Below are 11,686 nucleotides of genomic sequence, written 5' to 3' on the forward strand. Positions count from 1 at the left end.
TCATTTCCACATGTACATTACAACTTCTAAACCACAGTGGATCTACAAACACAAAACATTTAGTAACAGGTGGAATATTGTTAAAATGGCCCTTACTCCTCGTAAGACATTTCAGGTTGTTCATATTTGTTCAGGTTATTCAGGTATTTTTGCAAAATTATACTTTGTTTTCGTGTAAATACATGAAAACAATTACATTTACAAAGAGAAAAAATTGGAGTTGTGAGTATTTATAGGTTACTATGACCCACCTGAGACTGAATTGGTCTGAATGTGGAACCTAAACTAAAATGATTAATATCTTAGTGTCATTTTTGCATTTCACAAATTCATCCCAAGGGCCGGACTGGACCCTTTGGCGGGCTGGATTTGGCCCCCGGGCTGCATGTTTGAACAACTGCAGTCTCTATTTTGCCTTTATATATGTGCCAAGTTTGAAGTAAACTGAAACAAAATTGATGTTTTTATAGACATTTGAAATTTTGCCCATTATAAGTAAATGGGAGAAGAAAGAATATTTTAAAAATTCATAAAAAGAATTTGAACTTTGACCTACTTTTCCCAAAATGTAACCACATCTAATCTGGGTCTCTGGCTATCTATAAACTCAATTTGGTTTGAATTCAACCAACAGTTTTGCTCTTAGACATTTGAAATTTCACCCATTGTTAATAAATGGGAAAAAAAACATTTAAAATTCATTTTTTTAAAAAAAATTGAACTTTGACCTTCTGTTCCCAAAATGTAATCAGGTCTGTTCTGTGTCACTGGCAATATATATAAACCCAGTTTGGTATGAATGCAACCAGTAGTTTTGCTGCTAGAGTGTTAAAGAAACAAACAAACCAAAATAAAAACAATACCCTTTGCCTCCCCTTCAGGGTAATAATAAAAGTTTGTAACAGTGTGTTTTATTAAAAGAGAAAAAAACAGACTTGAAGTTTTCACCATATTCATTTTCAGAAACAACAGTAAATTGCCATAATGAAACGTTTTGAGATTGCAAAAATAAACTTTCAACTATTTTACATCTGCTCAAACACACTTTTTGGTCTTGAACATTCAGTATCCATATTATGGTTTCAAATTTTTTGTTATTTCCAGGCATTTTTTAGTCTGTGTGGAAGTCTCTGAAACAGTTCCTTTCTACCTGTAATACACTGTAAAAGATTACCATAAAAAGTTGTTTATTTGAGAAGATGTTTGTTAATTAAATTAAATATAGCTATAGTTTTTACAGGAAGAGTACGTTAACAAAACCAGATTTATATGTACAGGGTGGGGAAGCAAAATTTACAATGAACATTTAGTTGTTTTTTTCTCAGCAGGCACTACGTCAATTGTTTTGAAACCAAACATATATTGATGTCATAATCATACCTAACACTATTATCCATACCTTTTCACAAACTTTTGCCCATATGAGTAATCAGGAAAGCAAACGTCAAAGAGTGTGTGATTTGCTGAATGCACTCGTCACACCAAAGGAGATTTCAAAAATAGTTGGAGTGTCCATAAAGACTGTTTATAATGGAAAGAAGAGAATGACTATGAGCAAAACTATTACGAGAAAGTCTGGAAGATACTATTAAAGAAGAATGGGAGAAGTTGTCACCCCAATATTTGAGGAACACTTGCGCAAGTTTCAGGAAGCGTGTGAAGGCAGTTATTGAGAAAGAAGGAGGACACATAGAATAAAAACATTTTCTATGATGTACATTTTCTTGTGGCAAATAAATTCTCATGACTTTCAATAAACTAATTGGTCATACACTGTCTTTCAATCCCTGCCTCAAAATATTGTAAATTTTGCTTCCCTACCCTGTAGAAATGATGTATTCCTATTGTCTTGAGAAAATAAAATTGTAAATTGAAAAATAATGTGGTAATAACAGCCTATTCTCATACTTTGTATTTAAAAGTAATAAAAAAGTACATTTAACATTTTAAACATGTAAATATCACTGAAATCCAATGTTAAATCTACATGTCCGACGTAAATATGTTTATGGTTTGATGTGTTTTTTTGGGTTTTGTTACAGTATCGTTTTGGGAACCACAGCTGCCATTTTTTTAATCCAGAAAAACAACAGGATTTTTTTTTTACAGTGTAGAGTCCCACATAGCTGCTGTAAAGTGTTAAATGGTGTTGGAAAACTCAGGATAATGCCATTAGAATTTTGTGGATAGCCCAAACGGTTCAGGACGTACAGTCATTTGAATGTTGTAAAGTGCAAAACGCTGGAGACATTTGCCGTTGTGAAAGGGTTAAAAACCTAATGTGAGCTGTGAAAACCAGATCCAAACCTGTGAGTGGCCTTTCTTCACTGTGGAGCGTCCTGATGTGTGAGTGGGTCCACCTGCAGGGAAGTTTAAGGCTGTTTGTGACCACAGGCTGCAGTGTCAGTGCAGAGCGGAGGAGGCCACACATTAGTCATCAATGGCACAGGTGGAAACTGGAGGATGAATCATCCAGGGTTCTTTTCAAGGGTGGACGACCAACGGAATATGAGGGAGAGCTGGAGCCGTCTGTCTGTCTGTACAAAGGTTATAATAGTTTTGGATTTTTTTTTTTTTTTTCCAACTAAACAGGGTGGGGAAGCAAAATTTACAATATTTTGCTTATTGTTGCCAAATGTCAAGTATTCCTCAATGTTTATTTGTAATCTTTGATTTTTAAGGTGCTGTCTGACAGATCCAGGGTTTTTTCCACACTAATTAACTGAATCTCACAGAATTTTGGAGCTGATCGTAATCTCGTATGAAAGTTTTACAAGAGCGAGTTGGAGCATAAATAAAGTTTCAAAAAATTAACAGTTTTCATATTTAGAAATTCCAGTTTTCAATGTCGGCAAAAAGTAAGATGATCTCCTTTTTTTTCTTTTTAGTTTTAACCCTTAAAAACCTTGAACTATTTCTGTGGTGACTTCCACATGGAATTCTCCCTACATCTAACCTTTCTTGAATGATTTAAGCACTGTTTTGCATCTTTTATGCAATAAAAAGCAGGGATTTCCCTAGAATTCATTTACTGACCATGTAGATCACAGGTGTCAAACTGTCAAATTATTATTATATTGTTAAAATTACACTTATTTTTTCAGTTTGTTCATGTAATTCACATCTTTTGAAAGGATAGTTTGTAGATGTAAACCTTTTCATAATGTAAATTTACTTTTTTCCACTCTAAAACAGATAAAAGTTTGGAGTTGACCTTATTTATACAGGGTGGGGAAGCAAAATTTACAATATTTTGAGGCAGGGATTGAAAGACAGTGTATGACCAATTAGTTTATTGAAAGTCATGAGAATTTATTTGCCACAAGAAAATTTACATCATAGAAAATGTTTTTATTCTGTGTCCTCCTTTCTCAATAACTGCCTTCACACGCTTCCTGAAACTTGCGCAAGTGTTCCTCAAATATTCGGGTGACAACTTCTCCCATTCTTCTTTAATAGTATCTTCCAGACTTTCTCGTAATAGTTTTGCTCATAGTCATTCTCTTCTTTCCATTATAAACAGTCTTTATGGACACTCCAACTATTTTTGAAATCTCCTTCGGTGTGACGAGTGCATTGAGCAAATCACACACTCTTTGACGTTTGCTTTCCTGATTACTCATATGGGCAAAAGTTTGTGAAAAGGTATGGATAATAGTGTTAGGTATGATTATGACATCAATATATGTTTGGTTTCAAAACAACTGACATAGTGCCTGCTGAGAAAAAACAACTAAATGTTCATTGTAAATTTTGCTTCCCCACCCTGTATTTATTGAACATTTTCAATGAACACAACAGACATTATATCAATTCGTAACAGTCAATGCGCAATCAAGAATGACATATCTGACTGTCAACACCCATCCCTTCCCACCCACCCAACCCACAGGGCAAAAAATAGATAGATAGATAGATAGATAGATAGATAGATAGATAGATAGATAGATAGATAGATAGATAGATAGATAGATAGATAGATAGATAGATAGATAGATAGATAGATAGATAGATAGATAGATAGATAGATAGATAGATAGATAGATAGATAGATAGACTTTTAAAACCATGTGAGATGTTTGAAGGTATTATCTTTATTCTATTGTTTTTATTTGGTAGTGGTTTATTGTTCTTATTTATCTATTTTATTTATTTATTTATTTTTATGTTTTTACTTGTATGGCTTTTTAATCTATCCCTGTATTTTATTCTTTTATTTGGGTTTTATTTATTCTTCTATATCAGACTTGTTTCTTTTTTGTACAGTTTCTATGTCTTTAAAAGTATTCTGTATTTTATTCTTCTATTTTGGTTTTAATTATTCTTCTGTACAGTACTTTGGTCCACTGCAGTTGTTTTAAAGTGCTTTACAAATAAAATTGGATAGGACAGACAGATAGATAGATAGATAGATAGATAGATAGATAGATAGATAGATAGATAGATAGATAGATAGATAGATAGATAGATAGATAGATAGATAGATAGAAAAAATCAAGTTATTTTAAATTCACACAACAAATTATTCAAGGAAAAACAAAAAGTATTGTTACAATATTGATGTTTCTTTCAATAAAAGTTATAATTGCACCTCTGTCACAGTGTTGTTGGGGTTGAGGGGGGCCTGGAGATTTTTCATCCTCCAAAGGGGGGGCCGACAGAAAAAGATTGAGAACCACTGAATTAGATAGAACTTTATTGATCCTTTGGGCAGATACCTCAGGAAATGGAGGTTCTGATAGCAGCACAACAACACATATACACACAAGAAATACCATAATAACACTATAATATAAAAGAAAATCAAAAACAGAAACCATAAATAATGATAAAGGAACTCAAATCGTAAAAAAAAAAGGTAGTATAGTATACAGAAATAAGAGAAGAAAGGAAAAGACTATACATAATTTCTCATTCCCTCCTTTCCTCTCCTTTCCCCTCTTTCTCAATGATGTTTAATCATCTATATTCTGAGGAAAATTTAAAGAATCGAAATACCGTAAAAATGGATCCCATGTGGTATGAAATGATTTAATTGAGCCTCGACGAGAGAATCTCAACTTTTCAACCTTAAGATTGTAAAGCACCTCACGTACCCACCGGACATGTGAAGGGGGATGGGAGACCTTCCAGTTAAGTAGAATCAACCTTCAGGCTAAGTGTGTGGTAAATGCTATAGCCCGCTTCAGCACTTTTGGTAGATTTGAAGCAGGGGAGACACCAAAAATTGCCGAGATAGGATTGGGAGCAACAAAAAAACCATATGCTTCAGTTAGTGTGTTAAATATTTCTGCCCAAAATGGTCCCGAGTTAGGACATGCCCAGAACATATGTGAATGATCGGCAGGAGAGAGATGGCATCGGCCACATTCGTCACTTACAGAAGGATAAATCTTGGTTAATTGTGAGTTAGTGTAGTGAATCTTGTAAATAACCTTGCATTGAATTAACCCTTTCATGCACGAATTATGAGAACCTTAATCAAATTTTTTCCTGAGTGTTTTTATTCCTCTTTAGGCATGAAAAAAAAAAAAGCAATGTGATTGAAAAATTTCTTCTGAAAAATACATTTAAAAAAATAATAATAATTCTAAAAAAACAGAAAAAAAAAAAAAATAATGAAAAAGAAATTCTTATGAACCTATTTTTCATGAAGTTGCAAAAATGTCCACACAGTTGGACACCACACGTTTAATTTTTGATGCACAGAAACATTTATTTATTTATTTATTTATTTACTGATAAATTGTGTGACAACTACGGGGAGGGCTTGTGATTCTGGGGTTTTATGCTCAGGAGAGATCTACATAATGTTACCAATTCATGTCAGAAAAGATATGTAGTGTCTCAAAACTTTATTAAAGATGTGTAAAAAAAAAAACAAAAAAAAAAACAAAACAAAAAAAAAAAACCCATGAATATACAAGAGAACAGCTGGAGAAGAACTGTCCACTTTAGTGACCAGTACGCATGAAAGGGTTAATCTATGCCTAGCACAAATCGAAGACAAGTGAACAAGGGTCAGTGCGGAGTTCCACTGTTGCTCTGTAATTGCAATGCTAAGACTCTCTTCCCAGACAGTTTTAAGTGCAATAGTTTTGGATTTTTACCTCCGCCAGCCTAGATAGCAAATATTTTGGCAGTATCATGGCTCACATTTGGCATTTTTGGCTTTCTTTTGGCATTATGAAAACCTTTAGGCTTAACTGTGGTAGGATTAAGGTTATCCATAATAGATATGGAGGCACCAGCAGTATACGGCTGAGTTCTGGCATATGTGTGGTTAACCAAAAGACTGGGCAAAGAGTGGGATCAAGTATAGGGATGGCATGGCATGTTTTGGCTACTTTTTGCCTGATTATGGGGATTTGGGGCTTTTCTGGGACAATTATGGCTATATTTTGGAAGTCCGCCATTAGTTTTGGGTGAATTTTGGCTTCCTTCTGGTTTGATGTTGGCTTGCCTATTTTGGGCCATTTCAGGCCCATACATCTGCCCAGAACTTTGCCAAATAGCATGCCAGTTTTGGGCCAGATTTAAGCCATAATGATTTTGCTATCTGGGAGGAGGTGTTGTGATCACTTTGCTTTGTGTGTTTGTTTGTTTGTTTGTTTGTTAGCAACTTTACAGGAAAATTATTCCAACCATCTTTACCAAATTTTACCCACAGATAGGCCCAGGCCCTGGGACCAACCCATTAAATTTTGGGCCAAGTAGGCAAAAGTTCAAGGCCGCAGCAAGGTCACAAAATCTCAAATTTTCCTATCTCTCATCACTGAGCAATTTTCGAAAATTCATAAAAAATTCAGAACGACTCCGATTAGCCTCTAATATGATCCACCCGTAGCTTATAACAATATCTTGTATCTGGCACAAAATTATCCACATCCACTGTGGAATGTGGACTCTGTGGACATTTCAATTTAACATTGAAAATCCCATTTACGACAAATTTTTCATTATAACTCACCAAATATTGATTGGAATTTAATATAATTTGGCATACACATGACTGGTACCGAGCTTCACCTTTTACTGCTGCATGGAACAACCTTCAAACTGTTTAATTTAAAAACAAATAGTCGATCCACACATGCACACCATTCAGGGTGCTTGGCGGAGGTTTGCGTTCTCTGAACACTTGTTCATTATAGTTTAGTTTTATTTAGTTTTGACTTTTTTTTTTCTCTAATTCAGTTAGTTTCAGTTGGTTTTTAGAGCAGGTTTGCTAGTTTTTATTAGTTTTTGTTATTTTCTAAATACTTAATTTTAGTTTAGTTTTAGTTTTTTCTATATCTTTTATCTCTTCTCCGTTGTATTCACATAAATCCCAGACAGGACTCTGCTGCTTTCTCCCAACTTTAGTCTCCATGTTTCCAGGTAGAGTGGAGACGAGAAGACAACTCTAAACGACACGTGACGAGAAATGACGGACCGTTAAATATCATACAGTGCCATCAGCTAAAATTGCTTGAGGGAAATAAATCGATTTCATATCAGTCTGACATTAACAAAGAAGAAAACAAAGGGAATTTTATCCATAAGTTTTATACGTTTTAGTTTTGTAAGCACACAATACAGTTTCAGTTAGTTATTGTTTTTTTCTTTTAATTATAGTTTTTATTTATTTCAGTTAACGAAAATATTTTTACAATTCTAGTTTCTGTCATTTCGTTAGTTTTCGTTAACGATAATAACCTTGGTCTGTAGGGTAACAATGTAAAGTTTCATCTGTGCTGCTAGTTCTATTTGAAGAACGTCACTTAGCGTCTGTTTGTGGAAAGGGTTTTACGTAAGATAAGATTTCTGCTTTGGACTATATTTGTTCAGGAGAAACCAATGGGCACCATATGGGTGTTAAACCTTATTAAAGACCCCTTAAAGTCATATTATAAGACAAAAAACTTACAATGTTTATTCAATCCAGTCCAATCCACTTTATTGATATAGCACATGTAAACAACAAGAACATTTCCAAAGTTCTGCACATCATAAAAACAATTAAAAGAAATACACTAAAAACAATAAAGAAGTACTTAAAACTACCACAATGCTATAAATAAAATAAATGAATTATTGGAGTTTAACCCTCAAAGACCTAAACAGCCACTGGCGACCAAACCCATCTGCTGATCTAAAATATTTAATAACTTCTGAACCACTAATCCAATCAAACCTTTAAATGAACTGAGGTAATATACAGTTTTTCAGCTTTTCAACAACATCAGATATGATCCCTAAAGATATTCAGAGGCTCCGTAGTGAACATGGAAACACTGTTATATTCTGCAACACCTACTCACCAAAAAAAACTCATGTATTTTGCTGAAAAAGTCATTTTTTTTCATCAGTTTTCTCTGTTTTGACATAATGACTGTTTGTCTTTTTTGAACATCTACATCTGGGGTGTCAAACTCATTTCAGTTCAGGGGCTACATTCAGCTAAATTTGATCTGAAGTGGGCTGAACCAGTAAAATAATAACATAATATACAGGGTGGAGAAGCAAAATTTACAATGAACATTTAGTTGTTTTTTCTCAGCAGGCACTACGTCAATTGTTTTGAAACCAAACATATATTGATGTCATAATCATACCTAACACTATTATCCATACCTTTTCACAAACTTTTGCCTATATGAGTAATCAGGAAAGCAAACGTCAAAGAGTGTGTGATTTGCTGAATGCACTCGTCACACCAAAGGAGATTTCAAAAATAGCTGGAGTGTCCATAAAGACTGTTTATAATGTAAAGAAGAGAATGACTATGAGCAAAACTATTAGGAGAAAGTCTGGAAGATACTATTAAAGAAGAATGGGAGAAGTTGTCACCCGAATATTTGAGGAACACTTGCGCAAGTTTCAGGAAGCGTGTGAAGGCAGTTATTGAGAAAGAAGGAGGACACATAGAGTAAAAACATTTTCTATTATGTACATTTTCTTGTGGCAAATAAATTCTCATGACTTTCAGTAAACTAATTGGTCATACACTGTCTTTCAAGCCTCAAAATATTGTAAATTTTGCTTCCCCACCCTGTATAAATAAGGTCAACTCCAAACTTTTATCTGTTTTAGAGTGGAAAAAAGTAAATTTACATTATGAAAAGGTTTACATCTACAAACTATCCTTTCAAAAGATGTGAATTACATGAACAAACTGAAAAAATAAGTGTAATTTTAACAATATAATAATAATTTGACAGTTTGACACCTGTGATCTACATGGTCAGTAAATGAATTCTAGGGAAATCCCTGCTTTTTATTGCATAAAAGATGCAAAACAGTGCTTAAATCATTCAAGAAAGGTTAGATGTAGGGAGAATTCCATGTGGAAGTCACCACAGAAATAGTTTAAGGTTTTTAACAGTTAAAACTAAAAAGAAAAAAACAAAAAGATCATTTTACTTTTTGTTGAAAGTTTATTTATGCTCCAACTCGCACTTGTAAAAGTTTCATACGAGATTACGATCAGCTCCAAAATTCTGTGAGATTCAGTTAATTAGTGTGGAAAAAACCCTGGATCTGTCAGACAGCACCTTGAAAATCAAAGATTACAGCAAATAAACATGAGGAATACTTGACATTTGGCAACAATAAGCAAAATATACAGTTTTATCAATATTTATAATTATTTAGGATTATTTCTCAACAAAATAACACTAGTTTCAGAATAAACGCCTTAACCTCCTAGGACCCACTGTCCACATTTGTGGACAAGAGTTTCACTACTTTATACAAAAAAAAAAAAAAAAAGAAAAGAAAACTGTCCACAAAAAAGGACATTCCATAAAAAATTTTAAAAACTGCATCTGAAAAAACTGTCGCATCATAATGTTTCCAATATAGGCACTTATTTAATTAAAAAAACAAAAAAGCTTGTACTTTACTGACATGTCCTCTCAGAAGGGTAAATATTGTTTAAAGATAATGTACAGGATGTGGAAATATCTCACTTTGGCGCCCTCATGTGGTACAACCCATCCTGGGTTCCTCAAGGTGCCATCAAACATTGGCTTAAAATAAGGTTTTTACTGCAAAAAACATGTTTTGCACACAGTTTATGAATCCTGGGGTTAAAGTTTAGATGATTACATGAGGAATATGTTTTTTTTTTTCATCTAAATGCCCTAAAATAATGTAGATGGTCCCATTGTATACGCTCAAAATTAATGAGCATTACATTAATTATAGGTGTTTTGTTACATTTTTGGCCTCTGTGGGTTTGTGCATGAATTAAAGTATAAATGATCATCAAATTCTGTTCCACCTTTTTTATATAACAGATTCCAAACAGCGGCAGTAGTAAACGTATACATGAGTCTGTAATAATTTGTCATCTGATCTTAACCAAAGTCAAAAATAGTCCAAAAAAATAATAATTTCTGCTTATTTTACTCAGAAGTTAGTCTAATAGTTTTATTCAAATGATGTTTATTGATCATAAATGCATAAAAGCTGTGAAAATCATTGTAATGTGTTAGAATAATAAGACAGAGTTATTATATGAGTCTTAAACTAACCCTAATATTATTCCAATTTATTCCAATATATTTTTTCATAAGTATCTACAGTTCTTTTTTTAATAAACTATATATTTTGAGTTTACTTTCATATATACACAGAATATAGGTTTATTTTAATGCTTTTTTCAACTGTATATTTTACTAGTTCTAACATTTTCATATTATTTGTTCAATTTCAGATCTAGTTGTTTTTTCTACTTGCCTTTAGGAAACGTGGGAACTGGGAGTTGTGTGACTCAGATTGACTGTACATCTCATTCTTAAGCGAGAATAGGAATAAATCTACGTTCATCGGGTCGTTTTAAGTTCCCGCTGTGCAACTGACAAAGCAGTATTGTGTTACTGTGTCACCTAATGTTGCATTTATTCAGCCTGACATTTCCCACTCCCACCTATGGTTGAAAATAGTCAAATTAATAAAATATTTTCCCTTTTTTTTGGCTCTGTATTTGAATCAGAGCCTCACAGTTGACAATAAGACACGTTAATATTAGCGTTAAAGTCTGAAAATCTGTGTTTACAAGATGCAAAGTGAACACAGTGAATAAATCTGCATTTCTCTGGCTGCATTTACATAAAATCACTGAAAAGCAGAAGGAAACGTCGGTGTTTATGAGCAGGCTGTGTCCGTCTCTTGACTTTTCTCTCTGTTATGTCGTGTGTGGACACTCAATGCTTTTATCCCACACACTTGACCAGCCCACTCTACGCCTTCATGCGTCTGTATGGCTCTCAGCTTTTATCAAGCACTCAAGAAGAAAGGCAGAAAGGTAGAGGTGCTTCGACTTGTCTTGTTTACCCTCATCACGGATGTGCACGGCCCCTTTTGTGCTTTTATGTCAGTGTGTTGATTCATGCAACACTGTGTCAGGGTCTGCGATACTGCTGGGTTTTCAACAGACATACAGTATATACACTAATCATCTTTTTTAATCAGATTTAAAAAAAAAACAAAAAAAACAGATCAATAATACAGAATTAACCCTTTCATGCATAGTGGTCACTCCAGTGGACAGTTCTTCTCCAGCTGTTCTCTTGTATATTCATGGATTTTATTGTTTCAGTTCCATATCAGCCGACACAGTGGACACTTATGCATCATTCCATACGTTGCAATTCATACCATTACTGTAACTTTGCTGTTTTTGGTAAACCTGATCTGC

Source organism: Sphaeramia orbicularis, chromosome 24, assembly GCF_902148855.1.
Source record: "Sphaeramia orbicularis chromosome 24, fSphaOr1.1, whole genome shotgun sequence".
In the NCBI taxonomy this organism is placed as follows: Eukaryota; Metazoa; Chordata; class Actinopteri; order Kurtiformes; family Apogonidae; genus Sphaeramia; species Sphaeramia orbicularis.